General features: G+C 42.0%; 1 long non-coding RNA gene across 2 annotated transcripts in view; it reads left to right on the top strand.

Moving 5' to 3' along the window:
* LOC121014512 (uncharacterized) overlaps positions 1 to 27455 on the top strand; it is a 384362-nt gene that overhangs the window by 35521 nt on the left and 321386 nt on the right. For both annotated transcript variants that reach the window (XR_005783256.1, XR_005783257.1), the window contains one exon: positions 22378 to 22496. This is a non-coding gene — a long non-coding RNA (uncharacterized LOC121014512). The remainder of the gene's footprint in view (positions 1 to 22377; positions 22497 to 27455) is intronic.

Here is a 27455-nt window from a genome sequence, read left to right as displayed (position 1 = left end):
AGACCCTTTAAAAAAGCAATAGAAGTTACATGAGAGGACTTGTGATGAGGGGGAAAAAAACACCAAAATTTCTCTTCTGTTATGAGACTGGGTACTTGCGTATTGAAATGAAATTTCCAATGCAGAATAGAACAGTCTAACTTCTTACACAACTTGGATCGAAATGAAGATGGTGTGCTCTGGGAAACCATAACACAAAGACACCTCTGTGTAAATTGTGAACATTTAACACAATTGTTTCAAGGAGTGTGAGAATGGAAGAAGCACTGTTGTCATGTGTTATGTTGTATAATGTAAGTCTTAAAGTATATGTGTAACTAAATTAATAAATTAACTATAACTAGACCTGATGATCTCAACTTCATCCCTATATAACAAGCAGCCATACATTCTCAGTGGGATTAAACAAGAAGCAGATATTCATCACTCCTGTATGTGCAGGTCGCCTGGGGTTGAGCTGAGCCAGTCTGAGTTGTTTGGGCTGAGCTGTGGGATGCAGGCTTTGTTTAAGTTGGTGTCCAGGGCTTTCATTCTTCTGTGACCAGCAGGCTCCTCAGGGAATGTTTTTCCCTGGAGATGGCAGAAACATAAGAAGACAAGCCCAACCATGTAGGCACCTCTCTAGTCTCTACTTGCATCGTATCTACTAACATGCCATTGGCCAAAGCAAGTCGCGTGGCTGAGCCCAAAGCCGAGGGCAGAAATGCACTTTCCATTCGCGTTGGGGTGTCAGCAAGTCTCATGGCCGTGCCCTGCATCGATGGGCAGGGACATATTCCCTTCTCATTGAAGTAAAGGGGAGGAAGTGAGTAGGTACTGTATTTGTTTCCTGTGGCTGCTGTAACAAATTAACACAAACTTGGTGGCCTAAAACAGCAGAAATTTATGCTCTCATGGTTCTGGAGCCCAGAAGTTCAAAATCAGTATCGCTGATAGGTGCTGATGAGGCGGTGCTCTCTCCAGATGCTCTAGAGGAGAATCCATTCCTTGCCTCTTCCAGCTTCTGGTGGCTGCTGGCATTCCTTGGTTTTTGGCCACATCACTCCAGTTTTCAAGACCAACATCTTCAAATCTCTCTCTGCTCCTTCATTATGTTGCCTTCTCCTCTGCATGTGTGTCAGATCTCCCTCCACCTCTCTTCTTAGAACACTTGTGAGGGCATTTAAGGCAATAATAATCAGATAGTCAGATAATTCAGATAAGTACTCCCATTCTGAGATCCTTAACTTAATCACGTCTGCAGAATCTTCACCATACAAAGTTATAGTTACAGTTTTTAGGGATTAGGACCTGGAATCTTTGGTGGCTACTGTTCTGTTTGCTACAACAACAATTCCCACAAAGGTATATATTCATGCTAAGAACGAAAAAAATATCTTTTCTTGGGAAATAGTGGATTGCTGTATATTTGGAGTGACTTTATACTTGATTATTTATTTATTTATTTATTTTTAATATAATTTGTTGTCAAATTGACTAACATACCGTGTATCAACTGCGCTCTTAGTTTAAGGGGTAGATTCCCGTGGTTCATCGCTCATATACAACACCCAGTGCTCATCCCAACAGTGCCCTCCTCCATGCCCATCACCCATTTTCCCCTGTCCCCCACCCCCCATCAACTCTCAGTTTGTTCTTTGTATTTAAGAGTCTCTTATAGTTTGCCTCCCTCCCTCTCTGTTTGTAACTTTTTCCCCCTTCCCCTCCCTCATGGTCTTCTGTTAAGATTCTCAGGTTCCACATATGAGTGAAAACATACGATATCTGTCTTTCTCTGCCTGACTTATTTCACTTAGCATAATACCCTCCAGTTCCATCCACGTTGCTGCAAATGGGATGATTTCATCCTTTCTCATTGCCAAATAGTATTCTATTGTAAGTATAAATCACATCTTCTCTATCCATTCATCAGTTGATGGACATTTAGGCTCTTTCCATAATTTGGCTATTGTTAAAAGTGCTGCTATAAACTTTGGGGTACATGTGTCCCTATGAATCAGCACTCCTGTATCCTTTGGATGAATTCCTAGTAGTGCTATTGCTGGGTCATAGGGTAATTCTATTTTTAATTTTTTGAGGAACCCCACACTGGTTTCCAGAGCAGCTGCACCAGTTTGCACTCCCACCAACAGTGCAAGAGGGTTCCCGTTTCTCCACATCCTTGCCAGCATCTATTGTCTCCTGATATATTTGATAATTTAATTGCTTAGGTGGGACTAAAAGATTGGGAGTTAGGGCTCACACTTTCATTTAGGTGTTCAAGTCTAAAATCCATAGGTTTTAGCAGTTCACCTTCAGGCTTAATCAGCTCCGGCTGCTAGAACGAAATACCACAGACAGGGTGGCTTAAACAACAGAAGTTAATTTCTCACAGTTTTGGAGGCTGGGAAGTCCAAGATCAGGATGCCAGCTGATTCAGTTTCTGGTGAGAGCCTTCTTCCCGGTTTGCGGATGGTATGTCTTCACATGGGACAAAGAGAGATAATTCTGGTCTCTTTATGTGCCTATAAGGGCACTAATTCCATCATGGAGGCTCTTCCCTCATGACCTCATTTAAACCTAAGCACCTCCCAAAGGCCTCCACCTCCAAATACTACTGCATTGGGGGTTAGGGCTTCAGCATATGAATTTTGGGGTGGAAAATGCAGTCCGTAACACCTGACAGCCTCATTAAATCTCTCAGGTGCCTTTGCGTTGCCCTTGAAATTGGACATTCCTTTTCTGATAAGATATAGAAAAAGGAACAAGATGTTGATTTCAAGATGATCACTTGGGGCTACTAGGTACAGACAAAGAGGCAGTGTATCTCGTTGGTGTTCAGGCCAGAATTCTGCTAGGACATCTCTGCCTGGGGGGAGGAGGCTGCATAATACACTAGGAGTGATAAGCAGGTGGACAATGGAGCTACAGAATCTAGATACCACTCTTCTGGCCTTGATGACATCTGAATGAAGAAGGCATGGAAATGTCCCCAAAGGTGAGAGGCTCTTGTGAATGATTTCATAAAGACTTTTGGAGGCCTGCTTTGGAGAAAAGGAATCTATGAAGCTTAGAATTTTCAAGGATGTGGTGCCTGAAGCAGGTACTGGCTAAGAGGGTGAACCTGTAATTTTGTTAAACGTAAAGTAATTTTGGGGGCAGAAAGAATAGGGTAAGTGTAATCCAGTTGCTTAATGTTATGAATGAATTAACTGGAGCCCCAGTTGATTCAGCTTTGCCAAGGTCATATCATTGGTACCAGAGCAGGGATTAGGACCCAGGTCTTCTGGAGCCAGGCTCAGTGGTCTTCCCACTGCTATGACTCAATAGATGTACTTTGGTTGGGTTTCTTGACTTACACGGATTTCTCTTTCTCTAGGGCCATGGGATACATGGGGCTTGTCCCTATGGGCCATGATCAAATAGCGTGGCCCTCTCTCCCTGATGGTGGCAGTTGGTGGGAAGTAGCGGGTGGTTGTGGGGAGTCTTCTTCCCATGAATGTGAATCCTGAAACAGTGACACAGGGAGAATGGCAGCTGGGCAGTTGATGGAGCTGCGATATCTTGTTGTCGTGCTGTAGAAAAAAGGCAACATGTAGAAAAAAGGTAGCATAGAGTCTTGGCTTTACTACTCATTAGCTCTATGACTTTGGGCAAGTTACCTCTCTTTCCTTAGCTTCTTCACCTTTAAATTGGAGATGTAGAACTTACCTCATGATACTGTTTTCAGGGATAAATGAGAATACACCTTTAAAATATATAGAACAGTGCCATATGCAAGTAAATATTGAACATATATCAGTTATTTATCTTCTGCTGAGGGTCAGGAGGTTCTCTGGCTTCTTTGCTTTATGAGTTTATTCAACTCTCCTTTTAATTCTGTGTAATAACCTGGGATCCTTTCAATAAATGTCTTTTCTCCCCTCTTTAACTTAAGCAAGCCAGAGCTAGCTTCTGTTTCTTGAAACAAAAATAACATAAAAAATATTGATGTTCATGCGTATCAGCTTCTACATTATTAGGGAAATGACATACAATGTGACGGCTCTAAGCTAGATGTGTGTGTGTGTGTGTGTGTGTGTGTGTGTGTGTGTATCTGTGTGTGTGTGTGTATCCTGGTAGCACAAAATGAGAGCACACATTCTGTTTGACAAAAAAATTAAAAATCAATATTTGAAGGAAGCAGTACTAAAAAGTAATGTGTACTGATGGTACTTTACATCTGTGAATGGAAGTTGAGCCAGTTAGATCTATATAAAGAGGGTATAGACAAATTGATCCAGATCATGATGTGTAGTGAAATGGATCATCATTAATATATTCAAGAGCCAGTTATCAATGCTTAAATTACCAAAATATTGACTTGAGTAACTTTATCTGCCAATAGCAATAGAGAAAATTGCTGCATTCCACCATATTTATTGGCTTACATAGCTCTTAATATATATAATATGCAACTATAAATAAAGTTCAGCTATTACATTTAGGAGAGAAAGATCATTTTGATAGCCTATATTCCATAACATTAGAGGGAGTGATTCCTAATATTATGCACCAAATACACTTTTGTTTAACAACTCGCTGTCTTTGTGCTTTACATAAATTAGATATATAGCAGCAAGTTCAATTAACTCTACAGAATAAAAATAGCAATTTCCAAAAGCAACTTCAGGACATTTCTGTGTAATTCTACAAGATGCCTTCATGCCATTCAATGAATATAATAAAGATGCTGGTAAAAATAGCATTTGCATTGAATTTGGAGTGGAAAATAGAATCAGTGGGGATATTAATAAATACTAAATCTCCAAATGAATCTCCAAGTCTATTAAGAGTTTTAATGCTGCATTTCAAGCTCATAACTCCAGGCAATCCCCTGTCTCACTTAGCTTTGGCAAATGTTTATTTTGAGAAATGCTCAGTCATCTGTTTTACAAGCTGATTCTCTTTATACCTGAAACTTTCCATAAGAAAGTTGTTGGAATAAAAATTGACTCTGTTCTTAGGAAAGGTTGAACCCGTCTGCTTTAGGGTTGAGGATAGACACAAATATTGACTATTTGAACTGGAAGGAAATCCGAGAGGATATCATATCCAATCTCTCATTTATAGATTGTGAATTGAGGCCAGCATGGTGAAGTACATGGGCAAGATCACACAGGGATTTGGTAGAGCCAGGATCATGCCCAGTCCTAGTCCAAGGCTTTCTACCACATCTGCATTAACTCCCGTTTTACACCTAAAGTGGCCAAATCTTGAAGACATTAAATGACTTAGTAAGAAGGTTGCATGTCTTGGGGCGCCTGGGTGGCACAGTCGGTTAAGCGGCCGACTTCAGCCAGGTCACGATCTCGCGGTCCGTGAGTTCGAGCCCCGCGTCGGGCTCTGGGCTGATGGCTCGGAGCCTGGAGCCTGTTTCCGATTCTGTGTCTCCCTCTCTCGCTGCCCCTCCCCCGTTCATGCTCTGTCTCTCTCTGTCCCAAAAATAAATAAATAAACGTTGAAAAAAAAATTTAAAAAAAAGAAGGTTGCATGTCTTTACTTACTTGTTACTTACTTACTTGTTAATGGTTGGCTGTGATCAGCAGGCCTCTTGATGCTTGTCTAGTGGTTTTGATCTAAGTCTATAAGGATATGATCCCATGGACCCTGAAAAATGTCCTGTGATCTAAAGATGATTTCTCCTATGTCCATCGGGTATTTAACAACATTTTATTGTAGTGGGAAAGAAACTCCTTTCATTCATAATTAGACATTAGGCTGAAAATGAAAATATCCATGAGAAAGATATTGGCTCAGACTTGTACCAAAGTACCTTGGATTTGCCCAGATTTCACCAACCAGTAGGTACAAACAAGATTCCAGTACCATTAGGATCCATGTCTTTCTGTCTCATGGCCCCCACTGGGACTCCAGTGGACAAAGTTCTAGGTGGTACACTTGGTATGGTAAGTTAAGTGGCCCTCTGTGGGGGCCTTACATAGATTCATGGCCTTGCTGCATGTGTCAGAGTCTTCGGAAGAGGAAGATTTGAAGACCAGGGACAATGAGGTCTAGATGAATCTATGGCAATGGGCATGAATTTTGTATTGCAGGTACATTCTCACAGGAGAATATCTGTCAAAAAGGGCACACAAAACAACACCTGCCAATGACTCAGGCAGGTGACATCAGTCCATCTCTGTCACGGGCCATCTCAGTGATGGCACAATGGATGAAGAAAGAATAGCTGTGGTATAAGAATTAGGGCAATGCATAGGTGCCATAGCATGGGCTTTCACTCACTAAGCCTGATCTAACTACTTCCACTGCCAAATGTCCAACTGGCTAGCAACAGAGACCAAAGTTGAGCCTTTAATATGGCAAAACCTGTTGAGGAAACCAATCAGACCCTTGGTGGCAAGTTGAATACATTGGACAACTTCTCCCTTGAAAGAGGCAACCATTCATCTTGATTGGAATTAACACATGCTCTAGTTATGAGTTTGCCTTTCTTACTTTTGGGCCCTTAGCAAGTACTACTATTTCATAACTTACAGAATGTTTAATCTACTGACATAGACCCTACATAGCATTGTCTTGGACCAGGGGAACCATTTTACAGCACAAGGAGATATAACAGTGGGCCCAGGCTATGGGATACATTGGTATTATTTCATGCATTATAGAGAATGATAGAGTGATGAAATGGTCTATCAAAGAGGCCTTTTAGATGCCAGCTTGAAGATAACATACAACAGAGATGGGGCACCACCCTCCATTTAAGATATATACCTTCGATCAATGACCATTCTATGGTATTCTTTTTTTCTTTTTTTGTAAGTTTTGTTATTTATTTTGAGAGAGAGATAGAGAGTGAGCAAGGGAGAGGCAGAGAGAGAGGGAGACAGAGAATCCCAAGCAGACCCCGTGCTGTCAGCACAGAGCCTGATGTGGGGCTCGAACTCACGAACTGTGAGATCATGACCTGAGCCAAAACCAAGAGTCAGACGCTTAACCGACTGAGTCACCCAGGTGCCCCATTCTATGGTATTCTTTAGTAGGAAGAATACATGGGTTTGGAAACCAGGGAGGTAAAAGTAGGAGTGACCCACTTGGGCAATTACCACTTTTCTTTCCCACAATTTGTGGTTCTGTGAGTCTAAAGATCCTGGTTTCCAGAGGAAAAATACTTCCCCAATGAGGCATAGTATCCCATTGAAGTGTGGCTGTCACCTGGTCAGTTTGGGTTTCTAATGCCAGGAGGCCAGCAGGCAAGGAAAGGAGTTACATACCATTAACAGTAATTGCCTCTCATTTGAGGAAGACATAAAGCTACTGGTATATAAAGACAACAGGGAAGAAAATGTTTGACTCCTAGATGATCCACTGGGACACCTGACCCAATTTTAGTGGAAAATAGGGAAGTGCAACAGGCATTGCCCCAAACTGATGTGTGAACTTAGAGCGCAGAGCCCTCAGAGATACGCGTCTGACTCATTCCCCCAGATATACCATTTAGACCAGCAGAGGTTCTAGTCAAGAGTGAAGGGAATCTAGAATACTTGTAGTGGAAGAGGAGAGTGATGATGATCAAATTCAGCCTTGAGGTCAATCGTAGTAGCAAGATTATTCTTTGTACAAGTCTTTGTCCTATAAGTTTCTTCTGGAGACAAGGTCAGCCAGAATAGTAGAAAAACTGTTTCTTTGATTGAGTGGACTTACTGTAAAAACAAGTGCATAAAGGGTGGACCACAGTGAATACTGTTGTGCTCCATCCAGATCTCTCTTCAGAGCTGATGCAACTCTCCCTAGCTCCTGGGAATATTGGCTGCTAATGGCTTACAGCTTGGTCCTCAATAGGAATTGCTCTCAGCCACAGAGAACCGCCTCCTCACAGGAGCTATGCATACCCTCCTAGAGGACAATGTAAGGCCCCAAACTGGCTGCTAAAAGAGTTAAAAGGTCTGGCCTCTCCTCTGAATGTGGGGCGAGTCTTACAGGCCATCCAGCTTTAGAGCTTCTCACTGGATTGCCTGAAGCCTCCGATGCAACCACATTGTGGTTCAGTGTTTTCCTCTGCCCAGTTTTGCTTTCTTCACCTCCTTAGATCTTGAGAGCACTCCCTCGTAAGCCTCCGGTGGGGCAACTTTCCATCTCCTAGTCTGTTTCCAAGGATCCCAATTTAAGATACCATAGAAATGGAAACATACACTCAAACCAATTCTTTGACACTTGTACACGTAACCTAGAACCTTGGCTGGATGGAATGTATCTGTCCTCCTGGGAAAAGAGTATAAAAATACTTTAACCATTTTGCTCTGAGCTATTTGCATCTGGAGCACAGGCCTCTGTTGGGGGTTTAAATTCTCAAGCAATCATTATTATATGCCTAAGGGAAAATGCGTTGGTTTGGAAACAAGGGAGGTAGAGCTGGGGGATGCAGAGAGAACTTGGACTGAGCCTTCTTGTAACAGTGTGTAACATGAGGGCCATGGTGTAAGGAGTTCAGAATAAAGGAGGAGAAAGAGGAAGAGGGATTCCTCATCAAAGGTATCCTGGGCTGACTTTATTTCAGGTTTTATTTTTAACCAGAGTTGTACCCTATGTATTCCGGTAGCTGAACAGTTGTTGAAGAAATACATCAGGGGGCAAGGACCCCTCCTTGAATCTCATAAATCACACATGCCTTTCCTTCTGAACTGTAAGGTATGGCTGCTCCACTTTCTGCCAGCTCTGGTGGGAGGGTAACCTTTCTCACCTCATTCACCAGACTCTCCTGACTGCGGTCAAGCTGGATAAACAAAGGCTGCTGGGGGTGGGAAGCATGGGGGAGTATTCAGGGCAACTTCATTAAGCTCACTTGTAAGCTCTTGGTAGAGGAAGGCTTGTGGGTAAGGAGGGGCCTTGGTGTTGGCTCCACTTCCCGGTGGCCTATGGGTGGCCAGATGCCATGGCCTGGGGCTGGAACTACAGCTGGGCATTCTCGCGTGCTTCATTCCAGCCCTTCTGGGTGGTACTCTGCCCCAGAGGCCATGGGGACCAGTCCAGCTTGTGCAAAAATGGGTTCTCTGCTAAAGTCTGTAGATGGATTGCCAGGCAGAGAAATGTGGTCTGCAGCAGACTCTGCCATCTGCAGCTTGTGGGTTGGGGGGTGGGGTGGAGGGAGGTCTGTTGGATAGGCAGGGGGTTGTCATTTTTAGACCATGACTAATAAGAAATCTGGATTTTCTCAGTTGTAAAAACTCTTCCCACTCTTCCCTTTCCCTCTCCACAAGGTAATTGCAAAAGTCTAGAGCTCTGGAGTTATTTTATGTTCTCTTTTGATGGCCTAAAATGAATTAGAAGCTGGAAAACATTGTACATGGGAAACACTAGATGTGTATTGTGTATTACATCTTAGGCTAAATGTTATATGAGAACAAATGGTTTAAGGGGGTTTGAGCACACAAAAGAGGTTGGCAGTCATTTTAAGCCTGACATTTGGCCCAAATTAGCAATTTTCAAATATTCATGTTTATATTTGAATACAAAGATTTCTTATTTCAAACCAATTGCTGCTGATCAGTAGCATAACTTCAAATTTGTTACAGCCTACAGGAATGGGGAGGAGGGGAGGGCCAGAGCAAAATGGAAAATTTGAACTTGAAATTAGAAGACCTTCGTTCTCAGCTCTTCCATTTACTAGCTATAGGACCTTGGGCAACTTATTTAAGTTCTTTCCCCCTCACTTTTATACATCAATAAATTGAGCACAATAATTTTTATCGTAGAGGGATATGGGGAGGATCAAGAGAGATTATGAAAGTGAAGGTGTTTAGAAAACCATAAATTCTACCCAAATGCTAATTATAATTAGCGGGAATGTATACGGAGTTGGTTCCAGAGCCTCAGAGGATTCAGATGGCTTTGTGGAAAGGGTCAGAGATGAGTGACAAATAGGATTCTCTAGGCAACGTGGCTGTAACTGAATCTAATTCCTAGTTCCAACAAGTATTTTTCCATGAGTCTTATATCCTAAGAAAATGACCTTCTTTTCCCCAACACTCTGTGATTTTTATATAGGTACTCACCTCTAATATACTGGCATGGAACAAGAGGTACTTTTGCTCCATGGTCTCCTTCCCTTGGAAATAATTATTTTAGCTTCTAGGTTTTATCTCTTTGGACTTTTTTTTTTAGCCTCTGGGACTTGAAGCTATGCCAATTTGCTTAAAAGAAAAAAAACTAAAAAACCTGAAACTCATTTCCAATTCTATGACAGGCCAGTTATACAGATTACTCTGCTAAAGCCACCGAACATGGCGTGTAGTTGCAATGTTAAGAGTTTAATGCAAACTAAACCCTTCTACCTATACGTCTCCCATCACACTGCAGATGATGCTGACAGAAATCTGTTTGTGTGTTCGCACAAGTGAAGGAGAGAGTCACATGGCCAAGTTAAATCCATGCTCTAAAATCTCATGCATTTGTTAAACTTGTCTATTTGCTGCAAGAATCTTGTGTCTATTAGGATGTTTTCAGCTGCAAGTAACAGAAGAATCCCCATTTGATCTGGAGTGACCATTAAAAAATTTAACATATCACGTAGGAAGAGTCTAGAGGTGAGGTAGGCTCCAAGTTTAGTTCACCGGGGCTGAGGCTTGACTTCTCTGTGACTTTTTTTGACTTCCCTCTGTGACTTTTTTTGACTTCCCTCTGTGACTTTTTTTGACTTCCCTCTGTGACTTCCCTCCTCTTTGTTGATTCCATCCCCATGTTGTTAATAAGATGGCAGTAGCAGTTCTAGGTTTTGAAAACAGGACATGGAAATCTCCCAAGGGACAAAAGAACCCACTTCTTCCAGTGTCTCCTTTGAAGCCCCCAGTCGACCTCATCTCATGTTTCCTTGACCAGAATTGGGTAGACCAATACTTGGCAAGGAAAACAGAATTACTGTGTTTAGGTAAGAACAAATCAGGATCTACCCCTGGAGTTGGGGGATGGGGTCGCCTTTCTCTGAGTCATGAGGACACCTGAGTGAATCTGGGTTCTGATAGGATGGAAAAGAAGGAGAAATGGGTTAAGGAGGCCATCCAGTATATCCACTACTGATCTCTTGGCAGAGCAGATCATATTGTGTAGCTTAAAAAGTGGAAGATTGCTAACCCATTCCCGAGAGAAGTACTACTATATGCAAAATGCTTCAAATAAGAGCCCAGATAGAAAAGGAACCAAAATAGGTGAGGAAGGGGTGAGGGTGAAGGTGAGATGAAGTGAGAGAGTGGTCTTCCCACCCCTCTTTTAAGAGTGAAACTGGAAAACACATCCTTCAGATGGAAATATCTCCACGGAAGTTTGGTAGAAACTTACCGTGTAACTTTGTTGTTTCCTTTTCATGGACAGAAGAGAAGTGGAACTCTGAGAAAACATGGCTGAAAGTTGTGAGAAGTTATTTCAAAATTAAGTTGTAAAAGAGGAGAATCACAATTTCCTAGGCTGAAATGACCACAGCTGGCAGTTGGGAGAAGCAATGTAGGTTTTTGATTCTATGTGGGCTTAAAGTCCAAATCAATCCCAAGGAGGCTTTGGCTTGGAAGTAATTACAATTCCGGGTGATTTGGAAAGAATTCTAAACAAATCCCAAGAATAAGGCTAAAAAAAAAAAAAAAAAAAAGCTGTGTTTGATAAAATAGATATTATTTACTCTTTTTATATGCACTTAAATGTGGCTTGTATTAAAAGCTTGATCCATAAAAATCACTGACTTTATTGGTTGCTATTATTCAGTTGGAGAATTCATGTTATACTTTTATAGTACAGTTTGATAGAAGGATCCCGATTGCAATACCATCCAGGGGGAAAAAGCACCCTTCCATCTGGTCCTGCCATGCAATTCCATAGTTCAGAAGTGAGGCAGGCATCACACGAGTGGGGTGACACTTCAGGCTTCTTCATGTTTGTAGGTGTTCCTGACCCTTGATTTGGATGTGTCAAACTTCTGCAGCACAGGTGGTCTGCTTCTCATCAGACAGTTCACATCCCCAGCAACAGTCCCTGCTCCCAGCCTTGATTCCGGTCCACTTATTGCTAAATCTGCGTCACTGAAGATGACATCAGTGGAACTTTGGAGCATCTCATCTTACTGTCAATCAGAGTCACTCCATAAATTGTCCTTTTATTACCTTATCAGGAAAGGCCCTGAGATGCCTCTATTCTGCAGAGGTCTTTCCCTGCCAGGTTGTTTTCCCACTTAGCTCTGTTTTGTTTTTGTCTGTAAGACAGACCTCTTTCCGGGACTTGTTGTTGGTGAGCCAGTCTCGACACATCTTGTCATCAGACCATGTTCATGATACTTCTCAAGAAGACAAATGGGACATTCAGACCCAGCCGTGGGCTGGCCATTCATATGGCATATTCTGAAGGTTGCTAAGGGACTTTGTGCCCCAAGAAGCATTATGTAGTCTTGTCATGGGTGTTTAGACATAAGCTCAGTGTCTTCAGAGAGGTATGCCAATGGGGGCTGTGTGTTTTTTGTCTGTCTCCTGATGATGATACAGGAATTTGTAGACTAGTTCATTTTTCAATTCTCAGGGACAACTCTGTTGGGCAGATTTCACATTAGTTTAATGTGAGGTTTCCTTATAAAGGTTTTTTGCACCACAATCCAGCTTTTCCATAAGTTCTCAACATCATTTCTTTCTTAGATAGTATTCTTTTACTGTTAATAATAATAATAACAATAATAGCATCCCTTCTTGATTCTATTTTGTGCTAAGTATAACATACATCCCTGTTTACTTATGTCTTTATAACTCTCACAGAAATGCTACAAGATATTATCATTCCCATTTTATGAGTGAGAAAGTTGAGGCTGAAGGATCTGACTGAGATCACACACACACACTGAAAGGTGGAGGTGGGACGTGGACCCAGGTCTGTGATCCTCCAGACCCCTGATCTATCCAGTGTGCCTTGCCAGCCCCCTGAACCAGGAGGTAAAATGAACATCAATTCCTTGCAACCCTCTTCAAGGTGACTTCAAGGACGGTGGATGGTGGTTATGTAAATTGGTTTTTCACAATTTAAGGATTCCCATATACCCTCACAAATGGCTCATAATTTGATTTCTTTTCATGGAAGACTACAATAATTCTACCACTTTAAAACATCCACATTTCTGTATGGGAAATATTACTTCTCTCCAACCCTGTGGGTGAGGGGAAGTCAAATCAACATAGTAAATTCTATTTTAAAGTAGTGATTAGATCCGATCCTGTACAGAACAAAAGGAAGTGAATTTAAAGCTGGGATTGATGGGTACCATATGGCCTGAAAAAGGCAAAAAGAAAAAAAAAATGTAACTTGCAGTGGGAAAAGGTTAAGCTGGAGTGTCATCCAAAGTTGCACAATGAAAGTTTTCATCTTGACCACTGCTCTCGTGCAGATTTCTCTCTTCCTCTTACCCTGTAATTAATTAGTGATGGGGCCAAGAGAATGAGGGGGAAATGTCAACGGAGAAGAACAGATGAAAAGTTGAGTGGAGGCCTCATTGAGGTTTGAGTGAAATTTTGGCTCCAAATTTCCTTACATTATTTGTGTTTTGTTTCAGACTTTGTGGTACTGGAATTAAAAAATACGTATGTGTGTGGTGTTAATGCGTTTAACAGCATGATTGATTTAACAGATACTCAGGAAGACCGACGGGAGAAGCACTCTCTCAGTAGCACAACATCCATGTTGAGGAGCGCATTTCATTTCTAGTAGCCAGTGTGTGAATAGAACAACAACTTCCACAGCCTTGCTCCTGTGTCCCCCCCACTCCCCCACCCCCTGCCCACTGGATTTGCTGATGAGCTGTGCGTGATGCCTGGCGATGGCGCCATGACGAGAAAGGGTAGCTAGGGAACAGGCAGCGCCATTACTCATATGACTCCAAATTGAAGTATTGGAAATATAAATAAAAGATGGTCGTGGGTTTCTTGGTTTTGGAAGAAAAAAGCTTTTCAACAGCAATGTTATTCAATTCAGCTCCTGCTTTCTTTGCCAGCAGCTCATTGAGGAGAATGGGACATGAAAAGGGGTGTGTTGGAGGCGGTGTAGCCAATGGAGTCTCATTAGTCAGCAACTAGAATCATCTGGGGTCAATATGTGGTGTCCCCACACCACATCTCCATTGCAACAGGGATACTTGGGGCTCGCAGACACATATTGAACCCTTAGATAAATGCGGATGAATGACTTGGAAAAGCCAATTTTATTGCACAGAGAAAGACTTTCCTCTCCTTTAGTGCATTGGTGATGCTTCTTTAGTTCAGGAGGAGTCACAGGTATCGCTTCCCACTTTGGAAGTGAGATAATCAGAATCATTCAGCTAAATCTCCAGACATCTAAAATATATATTAAAAATTTTTCTGAGGGGCGCAGTGGGGCAGAGGGAGAGAGAGAATCTTAAGCAGATTCCATGCCTAGTATGGAGCCTGACTCAGGGCCTGATCTCACGACCATGAGATCACAACCTGAGCTGAAATCAAGAGTTGGATGCTTAACCAACCGAACCACACAGGCGCCCCTAAAATATGTGTCTTTAGGGAGAAGCTGGGAGGGATGATCCTAGAGTGCATTCAAGCTGCACTTGGCTTCTGTGTGGATCTGGAGTGTTCTGGGAAGCTGGGTGGGGACAGAGTGCTTAGCATTGGATCGGATGTTGCAGGAAGAGAGCTGATGGGTCCCAGTGGCCTAAGCCAGTATTGCATTACCAGCTGGCAGGGAACCTGAGATCATTACCCATGCCACTGGCAGAGCTGTGCCATATGAAAACTAGAAACGATTTTGGAGATTATTTGAGAACATTCTTTTCCTTTTATAGTCAGGGAAGCAGGTCCATGGAGGATGAATGGCCAGTCTAGGACGAGAGAGGCCTGGGTGCAGAAGGAGGGACTGGCCTATGCTCTCCTGGCCTCAGTTTCTCAGCTCTGTCCACCAGACTACTCCTGGGCTTCCTGTGGGGCTTCTTCCGAAGTACTCACTCGACAGGTCTCTGGGATTTGCCGAGTTCTGGCTGTGCCTCAGCAGGGACTGGCTGAGGGCAGGGAGCCCTCAGGAAGCAGCTGCCTTAGAGGGGACACCTTTGAGCATCAGAAAAGCTTGTTTAGCACCTTCCAGGAGGTAAAAGAGAATGGAGCCAATTATGTGTCCAGAATCCTGGACCCTTTCTCCCGGCTGCACTAGATTCTCTGGTCTCCCATGGTGTACGAGTTGCTTGTTAAATTAATGTTTGCCTGTCTGGAGTGCCAGAGGAATAGACATTATAGGCCAATTAGAGATAAAAATCAAACCAACCAGAGTTGTCCTTTTAAAAATTAAAAGTCCTTTTTATGTGCTGTGGAGGTGTCGGCATTATCATAAAGACTAATTAGGACATTTTACAACATCCTGGTTACGGGAGGAAACAATATTGTTGGTAACTTTAAAGATTATTAAGCATCTTTAGCACTTCAGGTCAGATATTTAAGACGCTTTCTGTGCTCACCTGCTGTTGCTGCAGGAAGTATTTTATTGTCTCATAAGAAGAAATGAGCATTTTGAAAGCATAAATGCCCGGCTGTAATGGACGGTCCTTCCCTTTGCAAAGCCCTAAAACAAGGTCTCCAGGAAGAGCTGGCTGTGGCTTGAGATGAGATTTGTCACACTGTATTTATCAGTCTGCACTGAAGGCACTTTCCATCTTGGCCACCCGGAGAAAAGAAATCTCGAAGGCAGAGATTACCAGGAAGGTTCTTTCTGGTCTTGGCAGCAGGAACAAGTGAGCCAGACGTGTGTGCTTCTATTAAAAATGCTGCTTTTTGCATTTGGGCAAATGCTTCTCCTCCAGCCTAGCACACAGGTTCAAAAGCACTGATGGGAGGGTTGGGGGGGTGGTCCATGGAGCAATTTCGGGGGAAGAGCTTGTCTGTGATTTGCCAATTCCTCATAGAAACCGTGAATTGGAACACATACTTTGGAACTTGATTGAAGACAAAAGGCTTGTGGCAGATGCGAGTTAGATGCTTAAATTGCCTGCCATTGTCATTTAAAGAATTGCATATTGTCTTGAAATTCAAATGTCCTTTAACAAACAGGGAAATTGTATCAAGGTCAGACAAAGCAGGAGGGTGAATTTAAGTGTCACAAAAGTAGCTAAAGCTCTTAAGATCTGTGTACAGAGACTTCCAGAAAGCTAAGAAAATCTTAAAGTTCCCAATGGAAGGCTGTGTGTGAAAGTGTTATCTATCTGTGAGATTGTTTAGAAAGGCTTTCACATTTTCAGCAATTTTAATTGAGACTAAAACCACACAATTAGGCCTCACTTAGTTATCTGTGAGAACAGTAGCTATTTACTTTATAGTCTTAATGATACAACAAGTGTAAAGAAAACACAGGGCAGAGTTAAAATTTAATTCTCGGCTTTGTGCACTGGGATTTTGCCACGTGAACTATTCACATTAATCGGGATTTTTATGGTAAGATTTCCGAATACAGTCCCCAAACTTGACCATTTCCTGCCGACTTGTCTGCCACACTCCTGTTTTCAAACAACAATTTCTCTTTTTAAAAGGCCATTTCCCTAAAATTGTAAATATATAATGCAATCTTATAAATACAGCCTGAAAAAAGTCACCAGCATTTCCCACCCACACAAACATTATTAATGTCTTTGTGCATTTCTTCTCACCTTTTCCCCCTTATGAATCATTTTATTTAAGATTTACGTAATTGTAACCACAATATTTACACAATTTTATATCCTGCCTTTTTCACCTAATATATTGTAACCATTATCCGTGTTATTTTATGGTATTTGTAAACATAATCTTTAATGGCCTCATAATCTGTTATTAAGTGAATATGTTATAGTTTGCTTAACTAGTCCTCTCTTTTAGACCCATAGGCTGTTTCCAGTTTTTTGGAGAGGGTACACACCTAGTAAGAGGAGAAATTTGGTTTGAAACCCTTCCCTAGATTTGTGTTTTTCTGCTATTCCAGACTCTGCGTATGCTTTGTTTAGCCTGCACGAGTCCTGCTTCATTTTGGAACCCCCTGGCTAATTTGATAGATCAGAATGGTATTCTGGATTAAATTGCATTTCTGTTGACTACGACTTAGACTCTTTTTTTCTGTATTTTGTCAGCTAGCTCTGTTCTTCCTTAACGATGCAAATGTCTCAGTTTACCTCTTTATTTCAGTTATTTTATCTTAGTATACATGCAAGCCTGAGATTTTTATGCAGTTAAATCCAGGTAGCTTCTCTTTGTGGCTTTTTTCTAAACCTTTAAAGTTAGAAATTCCTCTTCACCCTAGAGGTTTGGTAAATATTCAATTCAATTGCCTCTTAGTTTCTTTCTATGGCCTAATTCTCTTATGTTTTACTCTTTAGTGCATCTGGTATTTATTTTGGTGTGTGGTGTGAGATACGGATATACATTGTTCTTGCTTCCAAATTGCAAACCTATTTTGTTGACTGAATCCCTCTTCTTTTTGATGTGTGATGTATTGTATTTCATATATCATTTTTTTTACTTGCACGTTGTAGGTATTTGTCATAAGAAATGTACCAAAAACCATTGTGATTAATCACTTTTATTTACATATTTAGTTTTATATTGTGACAAGTTATTTGGATGAGGCAATTATATGACTTGCTTCAGAGTCAAAAAAAATGGGCTAGTTGTGCACAATAGACTGTCACGTGGGGAGCCCCCTCAAGCTCTAGAAAGAAAAGAATTTAGGTCACTCTTTCTGAATGAGGGGTGCTTATCAGAATCACTTATGGAACTTTAAAAGACATACAACCTTAAGACCCACCACCAGAAATTGTCATTCTGTAGGTTTGAGGTCAGGGCTGAGCATCTCTGTTTTTTTAAAACATTGCACAGAGGATTCTGATGTGTACCCCATTTGAGAACCACGGTCCAGGGCAGGGGTCAGCAAACTAGGGTCCGTGTGCCAAAGCCAGCCTGCCACCTGTTTTTGTGTGGTCCATGACCTAAGAAGGGTTTTCACATTCTTAACTGGTTGAAAAAAATTAAAAAATTAAATTATTTCATGATGTGAAAATAATACAAAATTCAAATTCCAGTGTCCAAAGATAAGGTTTTATTGGACTACACCCATGCTCACGTGTTTATGTGTTGTCTTTGGCCATTTTACTGCTGCAATGGCAGAATTGAGTAGTTGTGATAAACTGTATGGCCTGCAAAACCAGAAATATATACCATCTGGCATGTTGCAGGGAAAGCTTGTGATCCTGGCCCACAGGAATGAAATGAGAATCAGAGGTCCTTGGTTCTAGGGTATGTACTGCTGATGGGCTGAATGGTTAGGTTCATCTCAGAATGAACAGAATGAGTTGTTTGTCTGAGAAGCAAAATTACTACAGTTATACAAGGCTGAGTGCAAGAAACAGTGTTAATTTTTTTTTAATTGCAGATCTGCCATTTCTTGCAACAACGTGAATCTAACGTCTTCAAGTTTTGCTGCAAAATAGCCAAAAATTCTGCTTGAACTAGAATAAACCACCCTAAATGCATGGCTGAACTTGAAAGAAAGGGTCATTTTCAGAGACTATAAACAAGGTAGAAAAGTAAACCCAGAGAGCTGAGAGTGTGTGGAACCTGCCTTAAGGGAGTCTTATGATCCCTGGTGATCACTTGGGGGAACAGGGCACAAAGTCTTGGGCCAGTGTAAGGTAAAGAGTTGAATTGTGCATCCCGGTCCCCCACTGCCAACACTGGGACTCTTGGGCAACAACACCTTTTCTAAGAGGGTGACTTAGAACAAAAAGGCACACAAAAGCAGACAACAAAGAATTGGGTTTCAAGGGGTTTCAAGTTGGTGGTGCCCACAGGTGTCTGCAGCAGAAAAGCTATGTCCCCTCTGGAAGAATGAACTACTCAGCACTACTCAGAATTATATCTAATTCCCGCACAGAAAACTCCAATGGACACGAACTCCTACAACAACAGATGTACAAATAGCAAAGCACATGAGGAACTAAGGCACCACGAATGAGAGTCAGAACAAACATGTGGCAGAAGTCATCCCATTGAGACCTCAGATAAAGGAATTGCTGGATACAGATGATAAAGTTGTCTTGTTTTATCAGTTTAAAGAAATCAAAGAGTAGGGGCGCCTGGGTGGCTCAGTCTGTTAGGCATCCGACTGCAGCTCAGGTCATGATGTTATGGTTTGTGAGTTTGAGGCCCGTGTGGGGCTCTGTGCTGACAGCTCGGAGCCTGCAGCCTGATTCAGATTCTGTCTCCTTCTCTCTCTGCCCTTCCCCCACTCATTCTCTCTCTCTCTCTCTCTCTCTCTCTCAATAATAAATAAACGTAAAAAACTTAGAAATAAAACAGTAAATCAAAAGTATGAGTAAGGAACAAAGACCATTCAAAAGGACCAACAGATTGGAAGAAGAACGAAATAGAAATAAATGTTCCAGAAATTAAAAAAAAAAACAACCCATAATTATTAAAATGGTATACATTGAAAAAAAAATAGTCTACACTGTCAATTTAATCACTGTCTACTTTCAGGAGAACAAATTGACCATCCTAAATGGGTGGTATAGGTAGAGATAAGTTGGCTTTGGAATGAACAGTGGAGAGCTCTTAAAGACATCCTAAAGATTTTGGAACTTCTATGCGCTATGAAGACCCACTGGTATCTCTCAAGGATGTGTGTGGTGGTGGTCATGTGGGGACTCAGGGTCCCATCATATTTAACCCCATGCCCACCATCCCTCAGAGCATTCAACTATGGACTTTCTTAAGAGACCCAGGAATCTTAAAAAATAACAACTAAGTTTCAGGGTGCAAATAAGGCACAAGTGGCAAGTTCAGTCCATCACCAAAGGGACAAAGCAAAAAATTAACAATGTGTGTTACTGATGCCAACATGGCTGCTGAGAGGCAGGGAAAGGAAGAGCAAAAGCCCAAGAGAGAGTGGCACAATGGGTCAAGAAAGTAGAGGCGTTGGATTGGAAAATGCGGATTGTGGCAGGCTGAACAGGGAAGTAAATTAATGGATGAAGGTGAAGGTGGAAGGAAAAATAGTTTTGGGTGAATACATAGAAACGTTACGGATTGAACCTAAGGACACAGAGTATCAGCACCAGGGAGTTACCAGTAAACCATGGTTTTATGGAGCCTGGAACCTTAGTGGCTGGGAGGGAGGGAAGTTTCTCATTCATTGGTTTCATTCTGAAGATCAAAGCCTTGATTTTTATCATCATTTCTAACATCTTTTGTTAGTATTATTTCTCTAACATGGTATCTTTCAAAGTCTTTCATGAGATCTTTACTTTTGTATCTTCATTGCCCTGATGTTACTATTTCACACTGCATCTCCCCTGTACCCAACACACTGCCACCATCTTCTGAAGCCTAATGTTTTGAAAATCAGCCCCGCCAGCTCCAAGGAGGTTCTCTGATTCTGCTTACATCCTATGTTTTCTTCCCGATCTTCATAGATTAATTTCATTGTGAGACAGCATGCAATTAATGAGACTTATTATGTTAACGAACACACAAGTTATTATTTAATAATTATGTTAGCGATGAAAACAGTTATGGGTTAATTGTTACAATTACTATTAAAATAGACAGCTGAAGGTTGAATTTATGCCTATCGTTCAATGAAAAGGAAATTTAAAGACAGAACTGTGAGCAAATGCTTGGTATGTAGGAGACAATGTATGTGTTTATACATGTAGAAATGAACAGCTATCAACCTCACCGGTAAACGTGGTACCAGAAAGAATTTGACACAAAGAGGTTTTGTGCAGAGTAATCTTAGGAATCTTTTAAGAAACATAAAACTGGGGGCGCCTGGATGGCTCAGTCGGTTAAGTGTCTGACTCTTGATCTTGGCTCAGGTCATGAGCTCACGGTTTGTGAGTTCAAGCCCCTCATTGGGCTCTGTGCTCACAGCAGAGCCTGCTTGGGATTCTCTCTCTCTGCCCCTCCCCCATGCTCTCTCTTTCTCTCTCTCTCTCCATATCAAAAATAAATGAATAAACTTAAAAAAATATCCTTATTAAGACAATGCATTGCGAGAGTGATTTGTTGTTAATGGCACAGCAGTCTATAAGGGCATGTCTGAGTGGGGAGAAGGAGCGTCATGATGTCATGTGTCTGTCCTGGTCAGCCCTTCACGGCCACTACTGACTTTTTTTCATTTTCTTTATTATTATTAAATTCAGTTTTTATCATTTTTTAAAAGAACATATCCATTTTACTTTCATTGATTTTCTTCTTTCTGTTTGGCCTGAACTCATAGATTGTTGAAGGCAGAGGGAGTCTAGAGCTCATGTAGCCCAATCCTCTTATTTTACAGATGAGAAAACTGAGGGCCAGAGAGGGATAGTTATTTGTCCAAACGTAGAGGGTCAATTTGTAGCAAATTTGGAACTAAAATTCATTCCAGCCTTTGACTCTTTGTTAGATGCTTTCTTTGTTATAAGGTATGTCGTAAATAATATATCATTTTGTATTGCTAAAGCATTTTACAATTTTCAAAACGCCGTCGTATATATATCATCTCACTGGGCCGTTACAACACCCAATAAGATAACCTCAGACATTTCTGTCTGCATTTTAGCCAGAGGAGAATCCTGAAATTCACTTGTCGAAGGTCACGTGATTAATGAGTGGTAGAAGTGTCAGGAGAAGCCACTCTTTCCAGTTCCAGCTTTATTGCTCCTGCATAGCTCCACGAGGTGGCAAAATCGTGGATGAGATAATAACGATTTATTTCAAAAACCCAAAAGCAACTTTAAATTTACCTTGCAAGCATTTTTGTTTTCAAACTATCAACTCATCACATCGGCAGAATTTGCCTTTGGCGTATTTTGCACTGACCCTACACCGTCTACGTGGCAGTGAGGAGAAGCAGACGAACACTTGGGGTGTGAACAGCACACCTCTGTAAAACCCGTTTTGTGCACTGTTCAGGGATCAGAAATCTCAGTCTTGTGAGGCTAAGCAGTGCTGACAATGAAGCCCTAAGCCCAACGGCCTGTAGAGGCATTTAAGAGAAGTGCATACAAAAGGTGAGAATTTAGCAAAGTAAGAATGGAGACAGGGACCCAGGAGACTGAGGTCAAAGAAGAGGCTCAAAGGTGGCATTTAGAATTACCCCTTTCCCCAGCCTGTTATTATTGATCTATGCCCTTCTCCATTTGGGATGGCCCATGGTAGTAGCCCCCAATGAATGACCCTTCATTCAGGTTCTTCCAGAGCCAAAATTTATAAAAACAGTTAATAGTTATTAAGATTAGCTCATCATGACAAAGTTGACATTTATTGAGAGTTTACTAAGTGCCAGGCGCTTGTTCTAAATACTCTCCGGGTATTAACTCAGTGAGTTCTCACAAGTTTATGAAGTAGTTTCCTTTTACAGATGGAAAAATTGACGTGCAAAGAAGTGAATGAAGTATTTTGCTCAAGGTCACATGGCGAGTCATTGGTGGAGCTGGGATTCAAACCAGAGTCCTTGGGATTAATCACCAGGCTACACAGGTAAATGTCGGGTAAATACTAAATGGTACCAGAAAGGATTGATTACTTGGCCCCTTTGGTGACATCATAGCTTGCTAGGCAGGCTGCTGTGTGTTTTGCTTGAGGTGCGAACTATGCGCCCAAGTGAAAAGTCAGCCACGGAGGGTTGACTTTGTGCAGACTGGCCATTCCACACCCAATATGTCAGTTTTCTGTGTGGCTGTGAAAGGCACTTAGCTGAAGGCTGTGCAAACCACAGCCTCACCCGTGAACCATTCTCCGCGTGCATGAGAATATGCCAGTCTTTTTTTTTTTTTTAATTTTTTTAAACGTTTTTTAAATTTATTTTTGAGACAGAGACAGAGCATGAATGGGGGAGGGGCAGAGAGAGAGGGAGACACAAAATTGGAAGCAGGCTCCAGGCTCTGAGCCATCAGCCCAGAGCCCGATGCGGGGCTCGAACTCACGGACCGCGAGATCGTGACCTGAGCTGAAGTCAGAAGCTTAACCAACTGAGCCACCCAGGCGCCCCGAGAATGTGCCAGTCTTAATGGAAGTATGCGGCAGTGTGGGTGTGGCAGTTTCTAAACCCTTCGCCACCGGGTTGTAGGGACGTGCGGTATTATGCCCTTCAAACGCAGAGGTAGAGTCAGTCCCTATATGTGTTAGAATCAGGCCAGGGTTATTGGCAGCTTCTGTGAAGGAGGAAAAAGGGAGGAGGAGCCAGAGTAATTCTCTGTCTTCACTGATTTCAGAGGCTGTTTACACGCAACGTTTCAGTTGTTTCTGCAACTTTTCTTCTCCTTTTCAACAAATTTACAGTGGAGGGAAAAGATGTGCTCAATGGTCGTGCCAAGAGTCCTGCAGAAAGTAGAGCTGCCAAGGTCAGGAAATGGAACACATGCTTTTCTCCAAGGCAGTTTTTGTGTGTTTCTCGTCAGATCAGCGGTCATGCAGGGAAAAGGGCCATGGACAGGTCCAGAGGCAAGTTTAGTGGTAAGGAAATAGCCACAGCCTCCAATGGGTTGTAGCTTATGATCAGAACAGCTTGAAATAGTCTGTTTCATTAAAACAGGGGCCTGGCATGGAGTGTTGGCTTCTGAGGGCTTGGAAGGTCAAGTAGAATCTATGCGGTCGCTTCTGCTGCAGCTGTTACGAGTCATTATAGGAATCGTGAAGCCAATGAAAGCAGAACAATAGGATCTATAGCAAGTAGAAATCATCTACTTTCAGGGTTAGAACATGAAAGGTTCTCTTTGTTCTTCCGAGATGATTTACTATTTTTTAGAGCATGTGTCTGTGGTGATGCTGAATCTAGCTGCCTGGCTCTTTAAGGAGGCAACTGAGGATGGGCCGCCGAGGTGGCTCAGTCGACTGAGTGTCCCACTCTTGATTTCAGCTCAGGTCATGATCCCAGGGTTGTGAGATCGAGCTCCTTCTAGGGCTTTGCACTGAGTGTAGAGCCTGCTTAAGGTTCTCTTTCGCTCTCCCTCTGCCCCTTTCCCCCACTCATGCTCTCTCTCTCTTCAAAAAAAAAAAAAAAAAAAAGATGGAGACAATTGAGGAAGAAATACTCTTTAATTTATCCCTAAGAAGGCTTTTCTAGTTAAAAATCAACCAAACAACAGGCACCTGGGTGGCTCAGTTGGTTAAGCCTCTGACTTCAACTCAGGTCACGATCTCGTGGTTCATGGGTTTGAGCCCCACATCAGGCTCTGTGCTGACAGCTCAGAGCCTGGAGCCTGCTTCAGATTCTGTGTCCCCTCTCTTTCCGCTCCACCCTTGCTCATGCTCTGTCTCTCTTTCTCGCTCTCTTAAAAATAAATAAACATTAAAAAAAAGCAACCAAACAAGCAAACAACCCAATAAACCAACATCTAAAGAATCTGAACATCTCTATCAGTAAAATCCCAATTTGTGGAAACCCGCATTTGGAAATAAGTGTTTTTCAAATCCAAGGGTGCAGGAGGTGTGAATGTTGCTTGGCAAATCCAGGGCATTGTTATTAGCTGTAAATATTAAAACATTTAATTAATAAGTTTGCTCTCCCCTTTGAGTACAGCTAGGCATAAAGGGGCAGAAAGCCGCCCCCACCTTCCAGGGTCCTGTTTATAAGTGACTTCAACAAAAACAGTGCTTCTTGCTTCCCAAAGCCTGATGGGATTCTCCCTGCGACGACAAAACACAGCTGGATGTTGGCTCACAGGCAGGGCAGGGTCTCCACTCACTCGTGGCCCCTGGTTCTTTCTTTGATGTGCCCACTTTGGGAAGTGCTAATAGGAACTATTAAAACCACTGGGGTGAGGGTGGAGGCTCAGAAGGGCATGTGACAAGCTAAGCATCTATGTGGCTGTTTGGTGCTTAAAAAGAGATGGAAACGTAGCCGAGCCTAGACAAGGACCAGTGCCGACTGTTGGAATTCCAGAATTAGATATGTTTCTGTTTGAATGACATTTTCTGCCCCACAAGAAAATAGGTGGATGTCACCATTAGGAACAGGGGAAGAGCCGGCAGGTTACCCTGCTTGTGATAGATCCAGTGTGAGGCGTGTTTCTCCAGGAGATTTGCGGGACCAGATGTCTTAGGGTTTTTACTGTTTGGAGAGTGACCGCGTGGAGAGGTTGGCTTTCTGTAATACTGGATGCTGGTGTGCTACTCAGGAGCACTTGGGTACTGATCTGGCTTTGTCTGCTCTGACAAGGGTAAGGTATAAGACTTTGGATGCAGAATTTGGGTTAAGATCCAGGAGGACCTGAGGTTCTGCAGTGTTCGCGAAATGGAAACTCACAGCTTGTTGCTGTCTTGGTGATGTATGCCTGAGCATAGATGGACAGGAATTTGGGGTCTCTCCTAATTCTAGCAGAGGGAGAGGCTGATGCAGAGGGTCTTCACCTGATCCTGGGCCAGGAAGACTCCTTGCTGCTTCCTTTGGATCCCTGGCTATGTCGCATGGAGATCTATAACTGTGCATGAAGGTGGCCTCTTCTTACCATGTGTCATGCTGCAAATAATGTCTCCATTTTAGCTCTGTTTATTTTAATATCTGGGGGGAAAAGACTTAAATTAAATCACATACAGAAACTAAGTCTACCAATTTTCTGGAAATTGAATTCAACCAAAGTGTTATATAATGGCTAACCTACAAATGAACTGCATCAAAAAAAAAAAAAATCTAATGAGTTAGTTTCAGTTAGAACTAAGGCAGTGCTGTTTTTAACTTTTTATCTTGACATAATCTCAGACTTTGAGTAAAGTTGCAAGAACAGTACAAAAGTCTGCCCAGATCCCTTTCATCCCGTGTCCCCAAATGGGAATATTTTACCAATTTTGTTTTCTCTCTTCTGCTTTCTCTCCATCTCTCCCTCCCTGTCTCCCCCTCTCGACTGTTTTAAAAAAGTTGCAGACCTGATGCCTCTTTACCCACATATTCTTCAGTGTGTGTTAGTAATAAGGGCGTTCCCTTACATAACCGTAGTACAGTTATCAAAAGCAGAAAAAGAATATTAACACAATACCATTATTTGACCTATAAGCCATATTCCTATTTTGTCAGTTGTCCCAGTGATGTTCTTTATAGCAAGATAAAATTTCATATCATGCTTGGCATGCAGTTGTCCTGTCTCCTTAGCCCCTTTTATTTTGAGACAGTTTCCTAGTCTTTCTTCAAAGCAACCCATATTTAAAAGCATTTAGAGTAGATTAAAGGAGAGAATCAAGTTAATGTGGAGTCTACCAGCTTTCCTTTCATCTTTATAATAGAATTGCATCATAATAGCATTTTTAGTTGAATACACGATCACCTACTTAAAGACTACATTTCCCAGTTGACCTTTAGAGGTGGCCAGGTGACTAGAATGTCGGGCAATGGGAAGTGAGTAGAAGTAATACATGCAATGGGGGTAGAGATAACACTGGTGGTGGCTGTGCTCTCTTGGACCATGAAACTGATCAACAAGAGATCCCTGATAATCTTGAAACAACCACACCAGCCCTTGACGATCTACCTGATTACACGCCCCCCCCCGCCCCCCCCCCCCTCGCTGCCATCTCCTTATTCCTCTCAGAAATTTAAGGACTTAAAAAAAACAACCCCTGGGGCGCCTGGGTGGCTCAGTCGTTTGAGTGTCCGACTTCAGCTCAGGTCATGATCTCGTGGTTCGTGAGTTCAAGCCCCGCGTCAGGCTCTGTGCTGATGGCTCAGAGCCTGGAGCCTGTTTCAGATTCTGTGTCTCCCTCTCTCTCTGCCCCTCCCCCGTTCATGCTCTGTCTCTCTCTGTCTCAAAAATAAATAAACGTTAAAAAAACATTTAAAAAAAAAAACAACTCCCAACATACTGTTACAGACCTAAGAAAATTGATAATAATTCTTAATATTATCAAGTATCCATATCCTGGTCCTTATCATTTTGGGTTTCTTTCTTACAGCATTTGTACTATTAAACTGACCAATGCAATTGTCTAAACCACTATTCAAGGAATTGTTCCAATATCCTGGAAATATTTCTGCCATAGGAGAAAAAAGCATAAGAGTTAACATGGTAACAGTGTAGCAGAGATTGTTTTTATTGGTAATTTTACCAAGACTGGAATCTTTTGCCTCCTTTATGCTTTTACTCAGTTTTTTTTTTCATGACATTTTCTCATGTGCATTTGTGTTAGTCAAAACTGTAATCTCTGTGAAATTACAAAACTGTCTTTGTTCTGTAGATTTAAAGTCTTGGAAGTTTTGGGTTGAAAGATCTGCCCCTGCAATTTCCACATGTTGCCATCAGGTGGCAGTAGAGTTATATATGTTCTGAGCAGCCTAGGTAAGGGAGTTTCTCTGGTGACATCAGTGGGAGTTTCTGACCTAAAACACTGGACAAAAAAATATGATCTATTTATTTTAAAAAGGGCAATACAACTGAAGAAAATTAACTTCAGAGAAAATACAGGACTCTCATCTACATCTGTCATGTGTTCTTTAGCATAACTAAGCTA

The sequence above is a fragment of the Herpailurus yagouaroundi genome, unplaced genomic scaffold (genome assembly GCF_014898765.1).
Source record: "Herpailurus yagouaroundi ecotype Mexico unplaced genomic scaffold, PumYag 202, whole genome shotgun sequence".
In the NCBI taxonomy this organism is placed as follows: Eukaryota; Metazoa; Chordata; class Mammalia; order Carnivora; family Felidae; genus Herpailurus; species Herpailurus yagouaroundi.
Note: the sequence above shows the minus strand (reverse complement) of the source record. Positions and strands in the feature narration are given on the sequence as shown.